The following is a 16,655-nucleotide window of genomic DNA, read 5'->3' as shown; positions in this document are numbered from 1 at the left end:
GAGTGTGCATGAGAGAGTTCAGGTGAGCTGTTGCAGAAGCGTGGAAATTCAGGGCTCTCCTCCAGCCCCAGGCCTGTATGAGGGCCAGCATTCCTATGCCACGGACTCTGGTATTCACTGGAACCAAGTCAGGGTAGGCAAATGGTCTAGATGGTGTGCGCCATTTACGTTGGGCTATCCTCCGCTTCAGTGGTCAATGCCTGGAATCAGATCAGTCCTCAGAGTCACAGCCCAGGTCCTGCAATTTGATGCTTCACAACTTTTCAACTAGCTACCATATGAGTGTCTCAGTTGTAGAAAACCTGAGCACTTCAAAGAATATGGTGGGTATGTGCAGTAGGAGTTATTAAACGTATTAGTGACAGGCAGCACAGTGCTCTGTGTCAGAAACCTCCCTCTCACCTTGTCATCTATGTGCTTCTCTGGCTTTATTTATACTAATTATATATTTGAGTAAGTTTCCTTTCTTAATCAGCCCTTCGGGCAGTCACTGGGGATATTGACCGAGAGAAAAAAGTAATATTATACACTTATATTTGGCATGGGCCAGGAACTGCTGCTGCTGTGCTCTCCCTCTGCGACTTCAAAGATGGCTTCTTACATAGTTACATAGGTAAAAAGAGACTTGGGTCCATTAAGTTCAGCCTTGCTCACATATGTTTTTACTGTTGATCCAAAAGAAGGCAAAAAACCTAGTCTGAAGTGCTTCCAATTTTGCAACAAATTTGGAAAAAAATCCTTCTTGACCCAAAAATATCAGTCAGATGTCTCATTGGATCAAGCAGCTATTACTCTACTGATTAGAAATTATATCCCTGTATGTTATGTTTTTGCAAGTATTTATCAAATTGCAGTTTAAACATCTGTATGGACTCTGATAAAACCACCACTTCAGGCAGAGAATTCCATAACCTTATTACTCTTACTGTAAAAAAACTTTTCTTTTCCTTAGATTAAGTCTCCTTTCTTCCAGCCTAAATGCGTGACCTTGTGTCCTATGTATAGCCCTGTTTATGAATAGATTTCCAGATAATGGTTTGTACTGGCCCAGAATATATTTGTATAATGTTATCATATCCCCTCTGAGGCTCAGTTTTTCCAAACTAAAGAGATTTACATTTTTTAACCTTTCTTCGTAACTAAAATGATCCATTCCTTTTATCAATTTTGTACTTGTTCTCTGCACTTTTTCTAGTGCCATGATATCCTTCTTTTGAACAGGTGCCCACAATTGCACAGCATATTCAAGGTGTGGTCTTACCAGTGATTTATAAAGAGGCAAAATATATTTTCATCCCGAGAATTTATGCCCCTATTTATACATGACAAAACCTTACTGACCTTAGCAACTGCAGGTTGACATTGCATATTGCTGCCTAATTTGTTGTCTATAACAATTCTCAAATCCTTCTCGTGTGTGGTTATCCCTAATTCACTGCCATTTAGGGTGTAAGTTGTTTGTGCATTCTTGACCCCAAAGTGCATAACTTTGCATTTCTCTACATTAAATTTCATCTGCCATTTTAGTGCCCAGTGCCCCAATCTATCTAAATCTCTCTGCAGCAAAGCAATATCCTGCTCACATTGTATTACTTTACAAAGTGTTGTGTCATCTGCAAACACTGAAACATGGCTTTCAATGCCTATTTCAAGATCATTTATAAATATGTTAAATAGAAGCGGTCCCAACACAGAACCCTGAGGGACACCAATTACCACTTTTGTCCAGCCTGAAAATATACCATTAATGACAACTCGTTGTACTCTATCCTTAAGCCAATGTTCTACCCAAGAACAAGAATATTCATCTAGACCAATTTCTTTGCGTTTGAAGACTAACCTATTGTGAGGAACCAATGCCATGGCAAAATCCAAGTAGATCATATCCACTGCAACACCCTGATCTATACTTCCGTTTACTTCTTCTTAGAATGCAATTAGGTTAGTTTGACATGACCTATATTTCATAAAACCATAAAACCATGTTGATTATTGCTAATAAAAAAATCTTCCCAATGAATTCCTGAATTTTATCCCTTAATAGCCCTTCAAATATTTTCCCAGTCATAGAAGTTAAGCTCACAGCTCTATAAATTCCAGGTAAGGGTTTTGAACCCGTTTTAAGTATAGGAACGATATCTGCCTTCCTCCAATCCTCCGGTACAATACCTGAAACAAAAGAATCTTGAAAAATTAAATACAGAGGTTCACTTATTTCCCCACTTCGCTCCTTAAGTACTCATGGGTGAATACCGTCAGGTCCCGGTTTTATTTACATACATTTTTCAATTTTTTTAATTTTTTAGCACCTTGTCTCGAGTCATCCAATCATTCTTGCTTCTTGCTTCTTTCCCCTGCGGGCTCTGCAACCCTGGTGTTGCCAGTCAATGATGGCCCCTGAATAGAGAGCCCAATAGCATGCCTCCATTCATGCACAGCTGGCTGTTCTTCTCAAAATGAAACTCAATGAAAAGTCCTGAAATTTGTTTTTAAAGGACACTAGGCATGTGCAAAACGTTCTGAAGCAGGGTAGATTTCAAACCAGGGGCCCTGCAAAGCTAAAACCTATTATTGAATTGAAGAGACACTATTTTTTCTCCATATTTTAGCGGGATTTCCATCCTACCCTCCAGTAAATAAATCTTTGTGTTTCTAAACTATTGAAAATATTATTTTTCTCCTGGTATCTCAAGTGCCCCTATGGACAAACCTCCACTAACAGGTAGTGAATAATTTTTTTTTAATAATATAAAGTGCTTTGTGTAGTTATTGCACTTTTCATTCATGTAAAACATTGCGTGCAAAGAAAACATGTCAACCAAATATACATAGGAAAACCTGTTTTTTGCATGTGACGCATTATTTACAGAATAATCACGCTAGCCTCTGTATCATATAATTAGCTGTGACATTAATAAATGGTTTAAAAAATGCATGTTGTGTGGTTAAAATTGATAAACAGTTTGTAATTTCATTAATATTATCGCAATGCAATAGGTGTTGCCCATAAATCTCTTGATGAAGACAGTTTTAAGGCACTTAGTCACAATCAGAGTTCATAAGCGGGATAAACGGTTTCTAAGTATTGATACACCTATGTCTATTTCTGTCTGTCCTTGCGAAAGCTCAATTGATTAAGTACCAAGTTGAATCCAAAAACTCAGAGATGCAGTATCAGTACTAAGTTGAGCTTTTCATTATTCTAATAGCAACGCAATTCTGGATTTTGTTAAAGGGGAAATATTAGTTCTCTAGAATTGACACCATTGAATAAAACTCACTTCTGCAAGAAAGCATATCAATTAAACCGTCATCAGGTTTTTGAAGGTTAAAGAGAGCAATGCGCATTAAGGATGGCAATAGGTAAACATAAAATATTCTTCAAGGTACCTCTAAACTGATATTTTAGGTATTGTGCACATACTGTATGCCATTGTTGTCTTATCAATTTTTCTATGTGATATAGTCATTATTCTTTGAATTGGTATAGCTGAGTAACAATTAACCATTTGTTGCTAGCAAACATCATCAAGTCAATGGTTTGTGGTGTTTGTTCTGCTCATGTGTGTCACTGAATCGGCCTCTGTGTTTCCCAACATAGCACACAGTTAAAGGTACATGAAACCAGATCAGAGCACACAGTGGATTTAAGTAGCCCAAAGTTACACGACACAAAAGTATTGTAATGGTGGCAATTAAATCACTTCGACATTGTTAATGTCTCAGCTGTATATCGATAAATATTGAATAATAATATAATATGTGTATAATATGCTCAGGACCGGTGCTAGGATTTTTAGTTACACAGGCGAAGATGCATTTTGGTGCCCCCCCACCCTCGTTTAAAATAAGGTTCATACAAACACAGAAATAATCATACAGAGACATACAGACACAGACAGAGACATACATGCATACAGAGACATGCAGGCATATAAAGACATACATACAGAGGCATACCGTCATACAGACACATACATACATACATACATAGACATACAGAAACATACATACAGAGACATCCAGGCATACAGACACATACACGCATACAGAGACATACCGTCATACAGACACATACATATATACAGGTATACAGAGACATACAGGCATACAGACACATACGTACAAAGACATACAGGCATACAGACACATAGATTTGTACATACAGAGACATACAGGCATACGACACATACATTTGTACATACAGAGACATACAGGCATACAGAAACATACAGACAAAGACATACAGGCATACAGCGACCTACATACATACATACAGAGACATACATACATACATACATACATACAGAGACATACACAATTACATACTTACATCAGTTCAATCTTGTCCCCTGGATGCATGCTGTCTGGCTCCTTGGAGTCCTGCCCTGCAGCCCAGCCCCATCACTGGGCGCCAGCCGTGCTGTGTGGTACACAGGGAGCAGGGATATGATGTCATTCATATCCTCGCCCCCTCCACACAGCCTGCGGCAGACACCAGGGTAGGTGTAGTGGCGTACACATGACCCATGGGGCCCCAGTGCGCAAATTGATCCGTGCCCCCCCCCTCACGCTTACTCTGCGCGGGCCTGGGCCGCAACACATGGCGGCGGGCACCTGGTCGCAGGGGTTGCAGGGCTGTGACCCCTGCGACCGCGGTATGTACGCCAGTGCATGCAGATGCACACACAATTAAAGGACCACTACAGACACCCAGATCACATCAGCTCAATGAAGTGGTCTGGGTGTCAGGTCCCTCTAGTTTTAACCCTGCAGCTGAAAACATAGCAGTTTCATAGAAACTGCTATGTTTCACCGAGGGTTAATCCAGCCTCTAGTGGATATCTCACTGACAGCCGCTAGAGGAGCTTCCGCTATTCTAAAACACTGAACGTCCATAGGAAAGCATTGAGTAATGCTTTCCTATGGGCGGTTTGAATGCGTGCGCGGCAAGAGCATTCGGAGCTGAGAGGCGGAGGGATCCCCAGCGCCAAGGGAGTCCGGCGCTAGAGAAAGGTAAGTGCTGAAGACACACACACACTCTCACGAACAGATGCATACACACCAGCTAACAGACACACACATTTACTGACAGACACACTCAGCGACAGACATACATACACACTCACTTACAAAACATACACTCTCACTGACAAACACACACTCACTAACAGACATCAAACAGACTCACTAATACACACACAAACACACTCAGTAAGAGACACACAGTAACACACTCACTGACACTCACTAGCAGACACACACTGACACTCACTAGCAGACACACACTGACACTCACTAGCAGACACACACTGACACTCACTAGCAGACACACTCACCGACACTAGCAGACACACTCACCGACACTAGCAGACACACTCACTGACACTAGCAGACACACTCACTGACACTCACTAGCACTCACTAGCAGACACTCACTGACACTCACTAGCACTCACTAGCAGACACACTCACTGACACTAGCAGACACACACACTGACACTCACTAGCAGACACACTCACTGACACTCACTAGCAGACACACTCACTGACACTAGCAGACACTAACACTCACAGACACACACTGACACTCACTAACAGACACTAACACTCACAGACACACACTGACACTCACTAGCAGACACTAACACTCACAGACACACACTGACACTCACTAGCAGACACTAACACTCACACTAACACTTTTCTTTTCTGTCAATGCAAAATAAATCCATGTTCAGTATATACATACATCCAACTCACAGTACCTAAATAAATTACATTTTATATACATTAAAAAAAAAAAACACTCACACTAACACGTTTTTTTTTTTTTTATTTAATCCCCCAGCCTCCTTACCTTGTTGGAGTGCTGAAGGGATTCCCTGGGGTCCAGTGGGGCTGCTGGGCTCCTGGGCGGGTAGGCAGGCTGGCAGGCGGGCACACGCGCGAGGGAGCACTCTCCCATGTGTGCTTCCTCTTCAGCTCCCTCGCGCACCGCGTAGGGATGCCGGCGCCGGAAGATGACGTCATCTTCCGGCTCCGGTATCAGTATGCGGCGCGCGAGGGAGCTGTAGAGGAAGCACACATGGGAGAGTGCTCCCTCGCGCGTCCGCAGAACCGGCGCTCGGCCACGCTACAACAGGTCGTTGGTTGGAGGGGAGCGCAGTGCGCTTCCCTCCTTCCGCTCAGCCTGATTTTGCGCCCCCAGGGCCGGTGCGCCCTAAGGCGGCCACCTGGGCCGCCTTACGGTAGCGCCGGCCCTGAATATGCTATTATATGCTATATCAATACTTAGAAAAGAGAACCAAGGTCTATGGGTGTATTCTTTGCTAAGCAATGAAAACATACTTCGCTTACCGGATGTTCAACAATCAATTAAAATTTATTTGTCAAGTATATTTACATAGAACTGGTTTATAGCATTCTGGTCTTTCAAGGTCCATAAAGTCTATCGAACTGGAAATTGTAAGAGAATATTTGATTTCATAATGTCAATGTCAAATTTGTCAATTTCCAACAAAAGACAGGACAATAAAGAAATGAAACTATGGTCAGGTAGTCATCTTGACATATACAAATTATACACTCATCCTTTTATTCTTTGATTAATAGAAAGCAATTTTAATTGGCATAGTCTATATATACAAATAACTAGCTATCTGGTTATAGATGTATGGAGAGATCAGCAGAGAGGGTGGATTGTTATTTTAAGAAGGCTGTAGAGTGCAGCATTCGATATGTCCAACTAAGCACAGTTTCTTGGACACAGTAAGAGGAAATAAAAATCTTTATAAACTGCACGTAGATGGTTTGTGCCGAGTAGGCTCTTCAGTTTTAGTGTGTGTCAAGAGCTTTGTGTGTTGGCTAGAATTACAGGAGTGCCCACAACGCAAACAATATGTAAGCTTGAAGCTAACTTTCTCTTCCATATTTCCAGTTTCCTTTTCTTTGCTGCCACTGTGAAAGGAACGCCTTAAGGGGCTTATGTACCTTGGCGCTGGGTCAGGGTCCTTCTTCGCTGGCTTCAGACGATGTTCAATGTTTTTCTATGAGGTTTTTTCAACATGCTGGACGTCCTCATGCAAAGCTTGAGAAAGTCCAGTTTCATCTCATGGAGTCAAATTCTGTGAAACTGCAGGAAGTCTTAGCACTGCGATATAAACATTGCAGTTTCTCTAAAACTGCAGTGTTTTACATTGCAGGGTTAAAGGAACAGGAACACTGCACCCAGATCACTTCAATGAGATTGTGGTCTGGGTGCCTGTAGTGTCCCTTTAACCTATCTTTATAAATCATTCAGTACACCTAGCTGCTCAATTAATATATGAGGATTAGGAGAAATTATATTCCATTAATAATAACTACTAAGTAATTCCAGCAATTGAGCCAACTTTTTTTCCCCATAAGGACAGGTTGGTGTGTTTGTGAATGGATAGAGGGCTGCATTCATCTATATAGCTACAATTGTAATATGGTAATGATAATAATAGTGGCAATAATAGCAAACACAGGAAAGAAAACCGTTTCTTAATTTAGATTTTTCAGCAAGTATACCAAATTAGGGAGCTCTCAACTAAACAGCTGGCAGGTCAAAATTAAGAAAAACTATTTTCTTCTCTTTATTCCCCTTTCTTTTCTCATTCATGTTATGTCTCTTCTGCCCATTCCCCTTACTCTTCTTATTCATGTCACCTTTCCACATGTTCCTTTTTTCCCCATCTTTATGTGCTCTTCACTACCTATCATTATCCCCCTTCCCTAGCAGCATCCCCCTTCTTTTTCCGGTAGTTACATTGCCCTCTTCTTGAACAACGCAGCCCATTGTTAGTAGTGTCCCTCTTCTCTCCACCTTTCACTGCCACTTTCATTTCCCCTGTTCCCAGGGCTGGATTAATCCTCTCTGTTGCCTCGAGTTCAATTTCCCCAATGCATGCCTATCTATCTATCTATCTTTCTAATGTGAAATTAAATCCTGCGTGCCTTTTTTGTTTTTTTGTAAATCAGAGTTTATTGATTTGTGATAGAAACGGATATTATACAAAGAACATAAAATTGTCTCTGTAATTTTCACAATCTCACAAATTGAGTCAATACGATAAATGACAGTAAGGCGACTGCCCAGCCAAGCGATCATGACTATTTCACATTGTAGTAACAGCCTGAAACATATGTCAAAAAGTAAAATAATAATAACCTCAGTAGTGATTACAATAACAGTACACATCAGCCCCAATATATAGTAAAAAACAAAGAAAAACAAGTTACCTGCGCTCTCTCCTTAATCCCTATGTATTTTTAAACAAATTGAAGTTTTGAGTGAGGGCAGGACTTTTCTTTCTGCATTTGTATCCATTTTTTGTATTACTCAGCCTTGTTACAATGCAGCCGCCCATTCCATGTGTTCCCTATTAAGGGTTAATCATGTATAGGGGTGTATATAAAAATACCCCTTTCTGTCTCATTAGAGATTTTTGCCAGATGCTCAAGGAAGCAAGGTGAATGGTTAGAGTTAGGACCCACCTAGGGGGGTTTGCCTTGACGTTGGCAGGTGGGCTCATCCTCTCATGGCCATTGGAGGTAACTAAAAAAAACTCAATTTGTTTTAAAATACATAGGGATTAAGGAGAGAGCGCAGGTAACTTGTTTTTCTTTCAGTGATTACAATAAGGTAATACCAACCTACGGAACGTACACCAGTAGGACTCTCCTTCACATCAACACCAAAATATTCTCTATACTGCCCTGTAAAATGCCTTCTGGGTTCAGTGAAGGGAGAATACCAGGTTCTTTATGAAAGGAAGTGGAAATGAACAGAGGTACAGTTTAGTAGCTAGCGCATACCAAACCACAATATGGCCAGGTTCATGGGGTGAAGGATTGCCACCTTGTTCTCTAGATGGTGTCGAAACATGGAAATGCTTCCATCGGTCAGCCCATCTTAGCCATCTCTTAGCCAGCTAGTGTACACCTGCTTTAGACAGTCCTCAGCAAGTGAGTGACTTGATAGTTTACCTTGAGGTTGGGTAGAGCCTGATTCCCCCATCCCCCTGGTCTTTGGCAGGACTTTGATTTTACTTACATAATAATGACTATGGACTGTATTTCTGGCATATCTTCCCTGACTTTCCTCCTCTGTTCTAAAATAAAGACGTTACTCTAAAATAACATTATACCCATACTGTTGCTACTGTAAGAAGATAATTTAATAATGCTTGAATTTATTTATTTACTCTTTTAAGATTATAATTTACTGTGTATGCTGGAAGAAAAGATTCTATTCTTATTTTTATTGAGATAAACTTGTTATTATTCTGATAGGAAAATGTCCTTGTTTGAATTCTTATAAGGCTGCATGATTAAAAATCAAGCCATACATTGAATCTCACAAATGTAACTTACACCATTAAAAATGTGAACTCCCGACTTGTGTGGGTCAGACTCTCCAGGAAGTAGTTATCAAGCAATTGGATATCCAATCTATCCTAGAACGTTCCATTCCTGTTCCTGAATATTTTTTTCTGGCAACAGAACAATCTTTAGAGTTTTTATCAGCAAATGCCAATTGTGTTCTCTCTTAAACCAAGAACTTATTTTTCTGATTTTATAAGAGTCAGAACGATTATTAGTCTCCTTGTGGGAGATCCAGCTAAGTAGGCACATAACCTTCTCATGACAAATGAACCCATCGTTGATTCCTTTAAAGTGTTTGTTCATGAATTGTCCAGATTGTACGATGATACTGACAAAACATCAGCTTCTGAAACTATTATCACCCGCCTTACCGAAGGAAAATAAAATAAAGCCTCATTTCAGAGATGGATGAGCAGTGTCAGGGTTCTCACAGTGCCATACAGACAGCCAGGCATGGCCGCCCCATGGGTGCACAACAGGGGATTTGAACCTGGGTATTTTGCTGTCCTGGGCCTGCTATCTGCCTTTGAGCCACAGCAGTTCTGTTTTTTTTTTTTTTTAACTGTTCTAGCCCTATTATTCCTGTCTGCAGCACTGGGGGCTCGACTTCATCTGTGGTCATTGCAAGTGCTTCACCTGACTCAGATCAGTCATCAGCAGGTTATAATAACACAGCCTTGCCCAGGGCCGGACTGGGAATTAAAAGCAGCCCTGGAAAAAAATGATTTACCAGCCCAATAATGCGTCGCGCCAGCATAGTGTGCAAATACAGCGTTAGAAAAGATCATTTAAGATTAAAAATGATTACTCCAACGTGAAAAAAAGCACATATAGGCTTAAAAAAAACCCAAGAGTGCAGATTTATTTTAAGCAGACGTGCCTTTGCATATAACCAATGTTTCAGTCCAACTACCATGACATATTAAGGAAAGCTTGGTAATGGGACTGAAATGGTGAATGTATGTAGGGCAGAACTGTAAAAAATGACGATATCTTGTTTATTTTGAAGTCCTGTGGGTGCACTCTTCACTTTAAATATTGTTTTGTGCTGGAGTATGCACCTAGCAACAAGACTGGGCCAATATCTGCTCATTACATATGGTACATATCAATTGCATTTCTCTGTGTATTACGTATATATATTTTATATATATATATATATATATATGTACATTAATATATGTGTAAATATAATAGGCATATATATATATATATATATATATATATATATATAACTAATACACACATTAATATACATGATATATATATACACACAAACACGCACACCAGTGGCGGATCCAGAGCCTGATTTCGGGAGGGGCACTTATAGATTTAAAGAAATAATCCATGCACAATAACCACTACTGCTCTGTGTAGCGGTTATGGTGCCAGGAGTGCTGGGACCCACTCCCAGAGTAAGTAGTCAAACTGTTTAAGAACAGTTTGACAACTTACCTGGGGTCTGCTGGGATATGGGCCTGTAGTAGGGTATAGGAGCAGTGGTGCAATGTGTGAGGAGTGCAGTTTGTGTGAAAGGTTCAGTGTGTAGGGTGTGTGGGGCAATGTGTGTCTCTATATTACTCCCCCTTGTGTCTCTATAATACCCCTCCCCTCCTTTGTGTCTCTATAATACCCCCCCTTTGTGTCTCTATAATACCCCCTACCCCCCTTTGTGTCTCTATAATACCCCCACCCCCCCTTTGTGTCTCTATAATACCCCCTCCCCCCTTTGTGTCTCTATAATTCCCCCTCCCCCCTTTGTGTCTCTATAATTCCCCCTCCTCCCCTTTGTGTCTCTATAATTCCCCCTCCCCCCTTTGTGTCTCTATAATTCCCCCCCTTGTGTCTCTATAATTCCCCCTCCCCCTTTGTGTCTCTATAATTCCCCCTCCCCCTTTGTGTCTCTATAATTCCCCCTCCCCCTTTGTGTCTCTATAATTCCCCCTCCCCCTTTGTGTCTCTATAATTCCCCCTCACCCCCTTTGTGTCTCTATAATTCCCCCTCCCCCCCTTTGTGTCTCTATAATTCCCCCTCCCCCTTTGTGTCTCTATAATTCCCCATCCCCCCTTTGTGTCTCTATAATTCCCCCTCCCCCCTTTGTGTCTCTATAATTCCCCCTCCCCCCTTTGTGTCTCTATAATTCCCCCTCCCCCCTTTGTGTCTCTATAATTCCCCCCCCCCCCTTTGTGTCTCTATAATTCCCCCCCCCCTTTGTGGCTCTATAATTCCCCCTCCACCCCTTTGTGGCTCTATAATTCCCCTCCATTTACCTGAGAGGAGTGAGTCAGAGGGGGCCGGCCGCTTTCCACGCTGGTGCCGCCGGGCCGGGTGGCAGCCTCGCCGGTCCGGCGGCACTTCTAATGCTGGGGACGGAGCGAGGAGGAGGGAGGAGCATATCTCTGTACCATGCTCCCTTGCGGTTCCTGTGCTGTGAATTGTGGGAACCGCGAGGGAGCATGGTACAGAGACATGCTCCTCCCTCCTCCTCGCTCCGTCCCCAGCATTAGAAGTGCCGCCGGACCGGCGAGGCTGCCACCCGGCCCGGCGGCACCAGCGTGGAAAGCGGCCGGCCCCTCTGAGTGTGCCACCAGACCGGCCACCCGGTGGCACATACCTCTGCAGCCCCCAGGTGCCGCGGCCCACCGGGAAATTTCCCGGTATCCCGGTGGGCCAGTCCGGCCCTGGCCTTGCCCTGGGAACTTCATCAAGTCTTTGATCCTGTTGTGTGTGTTCAGTTCCAGTTTTCAAGTCTCTTGAACTTTTACTCCATATTGACCCTGGCTTCTGTCTTCGTTTATCCTGATCTCTGGCATCCCTTGACTTTGGCTACACTTCGTTAATCCTGACTTCTGGCATCCTTTGACTTTGGCTATCCCTTAACTATCCTGCTGTTTGTGTCCTTGTTGCAAGCCCTTAAGTCTGAGTCAACTGTAATTTACTCATTAGTATGGGAGTGAAAAACCTTTCTAGTACTTATTATTATTATTATTATTATTATTGTCTTGGAATCACCTTGGAATCACCTTTCCTGCACAGCCCCCATGCACAGATTCACATTCCATGTGGCTTCTTATCTGGGTCACCTCGGACTGTGTCTATCTGCAAAGGTGAGCATACATATCTGCGCTACAGACTCCCATCTCAGGTAAGAACCCTGACAGGCAGGAGAAACTCTATGGAATGATAGAGCACTTAGACATCAATTTAGAATTTGATTATCCGAAAAAGATGAGCGACAACTCTCTTTCTCCACGATTAATTATTGGACTGATTACCATGCACCAACTCACAGAATTGTTAAAAGGATTCCCATGTCATTCTAAACCCTTATGTTTATCCACTCAATTTCATGCTTTCCAGTCTTTGATATCTGGCGAACGCTCATGGAACATCCCTTGTTTATCGGACTGACTTACATGGTAATGACTCTGGACTGAATTTCCAGCAATTCCTCTCTGATTAACTTTTCCTCCCCTGTACTAAAAGAAAGAGGTACCTCCATAGAAGATAATTGAATTAAAACAATTAATTTCTTTATTTACTCTTTACAATTATAATTGACTTTGTATACTGGAAAACAAAATGCCATTATGTTTATTGAAATAAACTTGTGTCACTACTTCAAAAGGAAAAGATTCCTGATTGAATTCCTATAAGACTGCATGACACAAATAAAGAATGTATATACAACAGCACCAAACAATTGATAACTGTTAGGGTGTCTGAGGGATACTGGCCATTCTCTTGTAAAGTCAACACTAAAGCCCTAAAGGGGGAAACAGTCAAGTCGTGAGATATCTAACCTCAATTAACAAACTTACCCATGATAGAAATTCTGTGCAAGGTGAAGCAAGAGTAACTCCCCAAGAGACCCGGTAGCGGAGCATCAACATCGGTCTGATGTACCAGTCTCCCACAGAGGCCCCCCCAAGCCTGCCAAGACCAATTTTACAGTTCAAAAGAGACAGTAATGAAATCCTCTAAAGCTTCCAAAAAGAAACTGAAAGTGGAAAAGCCCAGTAATCGTCCGTAGTGAGCTAACGGTATATCACAGCTCTCCTGTGAACAGTACTCATCCTTTGATCCAAAAGGAAAAATGAAAATGGAGATGTGCCCAGGGTAACCCGGGCAGCTGTGAATAACCATTAGAATATCCACCTAGTGGGTATGCAGGCACCTAGTTAATCTAGCAGTTTGTTTGTTTGGAGTAGAAGCAGCAAATGGGTTTCACAAGTAAGCAGAACCACCAAATCCATCTATGGTATCGTTGTAGTTGACCTCAACTTGCTGGGCTTAGTAACTTGATGAAGGCGTACAAGACATGTCAAAGGCCACCTGTATAAGCTGGATGGCTCCAGCAAACCGCCAGTCTGAAGGCTTAGCTTTCTGGGCTAACGTGCCACTATAGTTCCAGCCTCAGCAATATGCAAGGTATCATGTGAACACATACATTCCCTGTAGAGCACAGTTCCCTACACACAGGAGAGCCTATAGAGGTGAAAGTTGTCCCACATCCTGTCCCAAGTCCCTATTTAGATTCTGTCACTTACATGCTAGTGTGGTACCCAGGTATTTTGGCTTCAGAGAATTATACAATAATGATAAATGAAACAACATGGCCTAAATGTGTGGCCCTGGTGTGATGCACTAACTGATGGGTTGATGGGCTGTGGCGCACTAACTGATTTAAAGACCAAAAGGCCCATTGGAATGTGCCATCGGTAATCTTGTGAGCAGTTTTAGAGCCCTCTGGTACCCAAGAGTGGAATTCTGGAGTTTGACAGAGGAGTTGTTGCAAGCCCTTAAGTCTGAGTCAACTGTAATTTACTCATCAGTATGTGAGTGAAAAACCTTTCTAGTACTTATTATTATTATTATTATTGCCACTTATATAGCGCCAACATATTCCGTAGCGCTATACATTATTATTAAAGGGTTTTTTTTAACTATAAATAGGATAATTACAAGAAAATTTACAGGAACAATAGGTTAAAGAGGATCCTGCTCAAACAAGCTTACAGTCTATAGGGTACTTGTACTATTACATACTATATATTTGTATACTACATTATAAGTTGTAATTTTATGTTTCTTAGATTCTGGTTGCTATATACTGAGGTTGGTAAAGCTGTTGTATATCTAATATTATTACTATGTATGATATATATAAATAAATACTATATGATGAAACTACACCAATAGTAAAAGGTGTGTAGTGCTAAAATGAATGTAACACTTACCCCATGGAGTTAAAAAAAAAAAAAAAAGCATATAGTGCTTAAAGATAAAATAAAACATGTTTAGTGCAAGACTGCCTGTTGTCATACAGTGAAAAAGTGCTCAATGGATACACTCACATGGGTAAGCCTGTGGGGGTTAGGCTCAAATCTCATTGGCTTTAGTGTACTCATGTGACACTCTACCTTTTCTAATTATTGTAGCGCTTGGCTCCACTTCCGGGTTTGGTCAGCTGGTCTGGTGCTCCATAAATGATCTCTGTATCAAGAAAGTTATGTTATAGGGATTCCCACATCACTTTGCCCTATTGAGAATAGGCTGGATGGGCATTGACTCTGTTGCAAACGAAATATAATTCCTTTGTTCGTTTGTTCCAGTAACCATCTTGATTATTGGCAAAATGTCTTAATAAACATGAGTCCACTATACGATATCTTTACCATAAAATATTGCTTTAAATTAGACCTATATACATTATGCTCAATGGAACGTAACGTAAGGTACACAGTAAATATAAAATATATAAATTAAAAAACGTAGTTAAAAAATGTCCAGGTAGTAAAAATATAGGAATCTTATAATGATAGGAATAAACAATAAATGCCCCATATGGTATTAAGTGATGATTTCACCAATTAAATAAAATGCATTAAAATATTCAGAAAATAAACATAATGAAATACTTCATTAATAAAAGATAGATATCGAATATATCTACACATATAAATAAAAAATACAAAATACAAAAATACACCCAAATTAGATAATTATAAATTAGATTATAAAAAAAATGGCATAATTCAAAATTAATCATTAAGTCCACATGGTTGCATAGTGTTTAAATTAAAAAAATCACTGCATCTCCACTCGACCAATTATTTTTATCAGGTCACCCCTTGTCCAATTTATAGTTATATTTTGAATGCCAAAAAATGAGGGTCGCTATTATGTTTAAGCTTAAAATGCAATGAAATGCCGTGTTTCTCAAAACCACTTCTAATGTTCCTCACATGTTCTTGGATCCTAGTGTGGAGTGCCCTCGTGGTTCTGCTTGTAAATGCTAGACCACAAGGACAGGTGATCATATAGATTACTCTGGTAGAGAGGCATGTAATCATTTGTTTAATTTAAAAACAAGTTTTATTATCTTGTGGGTGATATGTCCACCTACACCTGCACTTTATTCAATTATTCAAACTAGATTTCTTTGTGTGAAGTGACAGCAGCTGTTATGTTTTCTGCACTAATATTTCACTTATTTAGAATTTTCCATCTTTACACAATGTTTTATCTCTCTGTTGTTGAGTTCATATGTTTTGTCCCTGCGGACTGGCAAATAGTGATTGCTGTTAGCATAGCTCCACTGTTTTCATTAGATATTTAGCCATGACCTGACTCTGGAAATGATATCATTAATATGTTTGTAACACACCTACATAGCACATATTATATTTACTTCGCCCAAACACAAATCCTTTACTTTATTTGCATTTTTTTTGCTGAAGAAAACTGTGATAAATGTACTTTGTGGGCAAGGCCAGATTTACACCATGAGTACCTGTAGGCACAGAATTCATGAGCACCCCCAGCAACCCCACACTTCCTAACAAAAAAAAATATCAACCTGACAAAAAATCTGATAGTTTAAACATGATTTAAAAAATGTTGTACTTGCACACACGCACACACACACACACACACACACACACACACACACACACACACACACACACAGAATGCAAGTCAGTGTGTGTGTCTGCATATGTGTGTAAGTGTGTATATGTACTACTCTGCCACTGCCAACTGTTTAGATACTGTGTGTTGAGTTATTTTGAGGGGACAGCAAATTTACACTGTTATACAGGCTGTACACTTACTGCTTTACATTGTATCAGAGTGTCATTTATTCAGTGTTGTCACTTGTCACATGAAAAGATATAATCAATTATTTACAGAAATGTGAGGGGTGTAAACATTTTTGTGAGATAGTGTGTGTATGTGT

Source organism: Pelobates fuscus, chromosome 11, assembly GCF_036172605.1.
Source record: "Pelobates fuscus isolate aPelFus1 chromosome 11, aPelFus1.pri, whole genome shotgun sequence".
NCBI lineage: Eukaryota > Metazoa > Chordata > Amphibia > Anura > Pelobatidae > Pelobates > Pelobates fuscus.
This window is presented reverse-complemented; position numbering follows the sequence as displayed.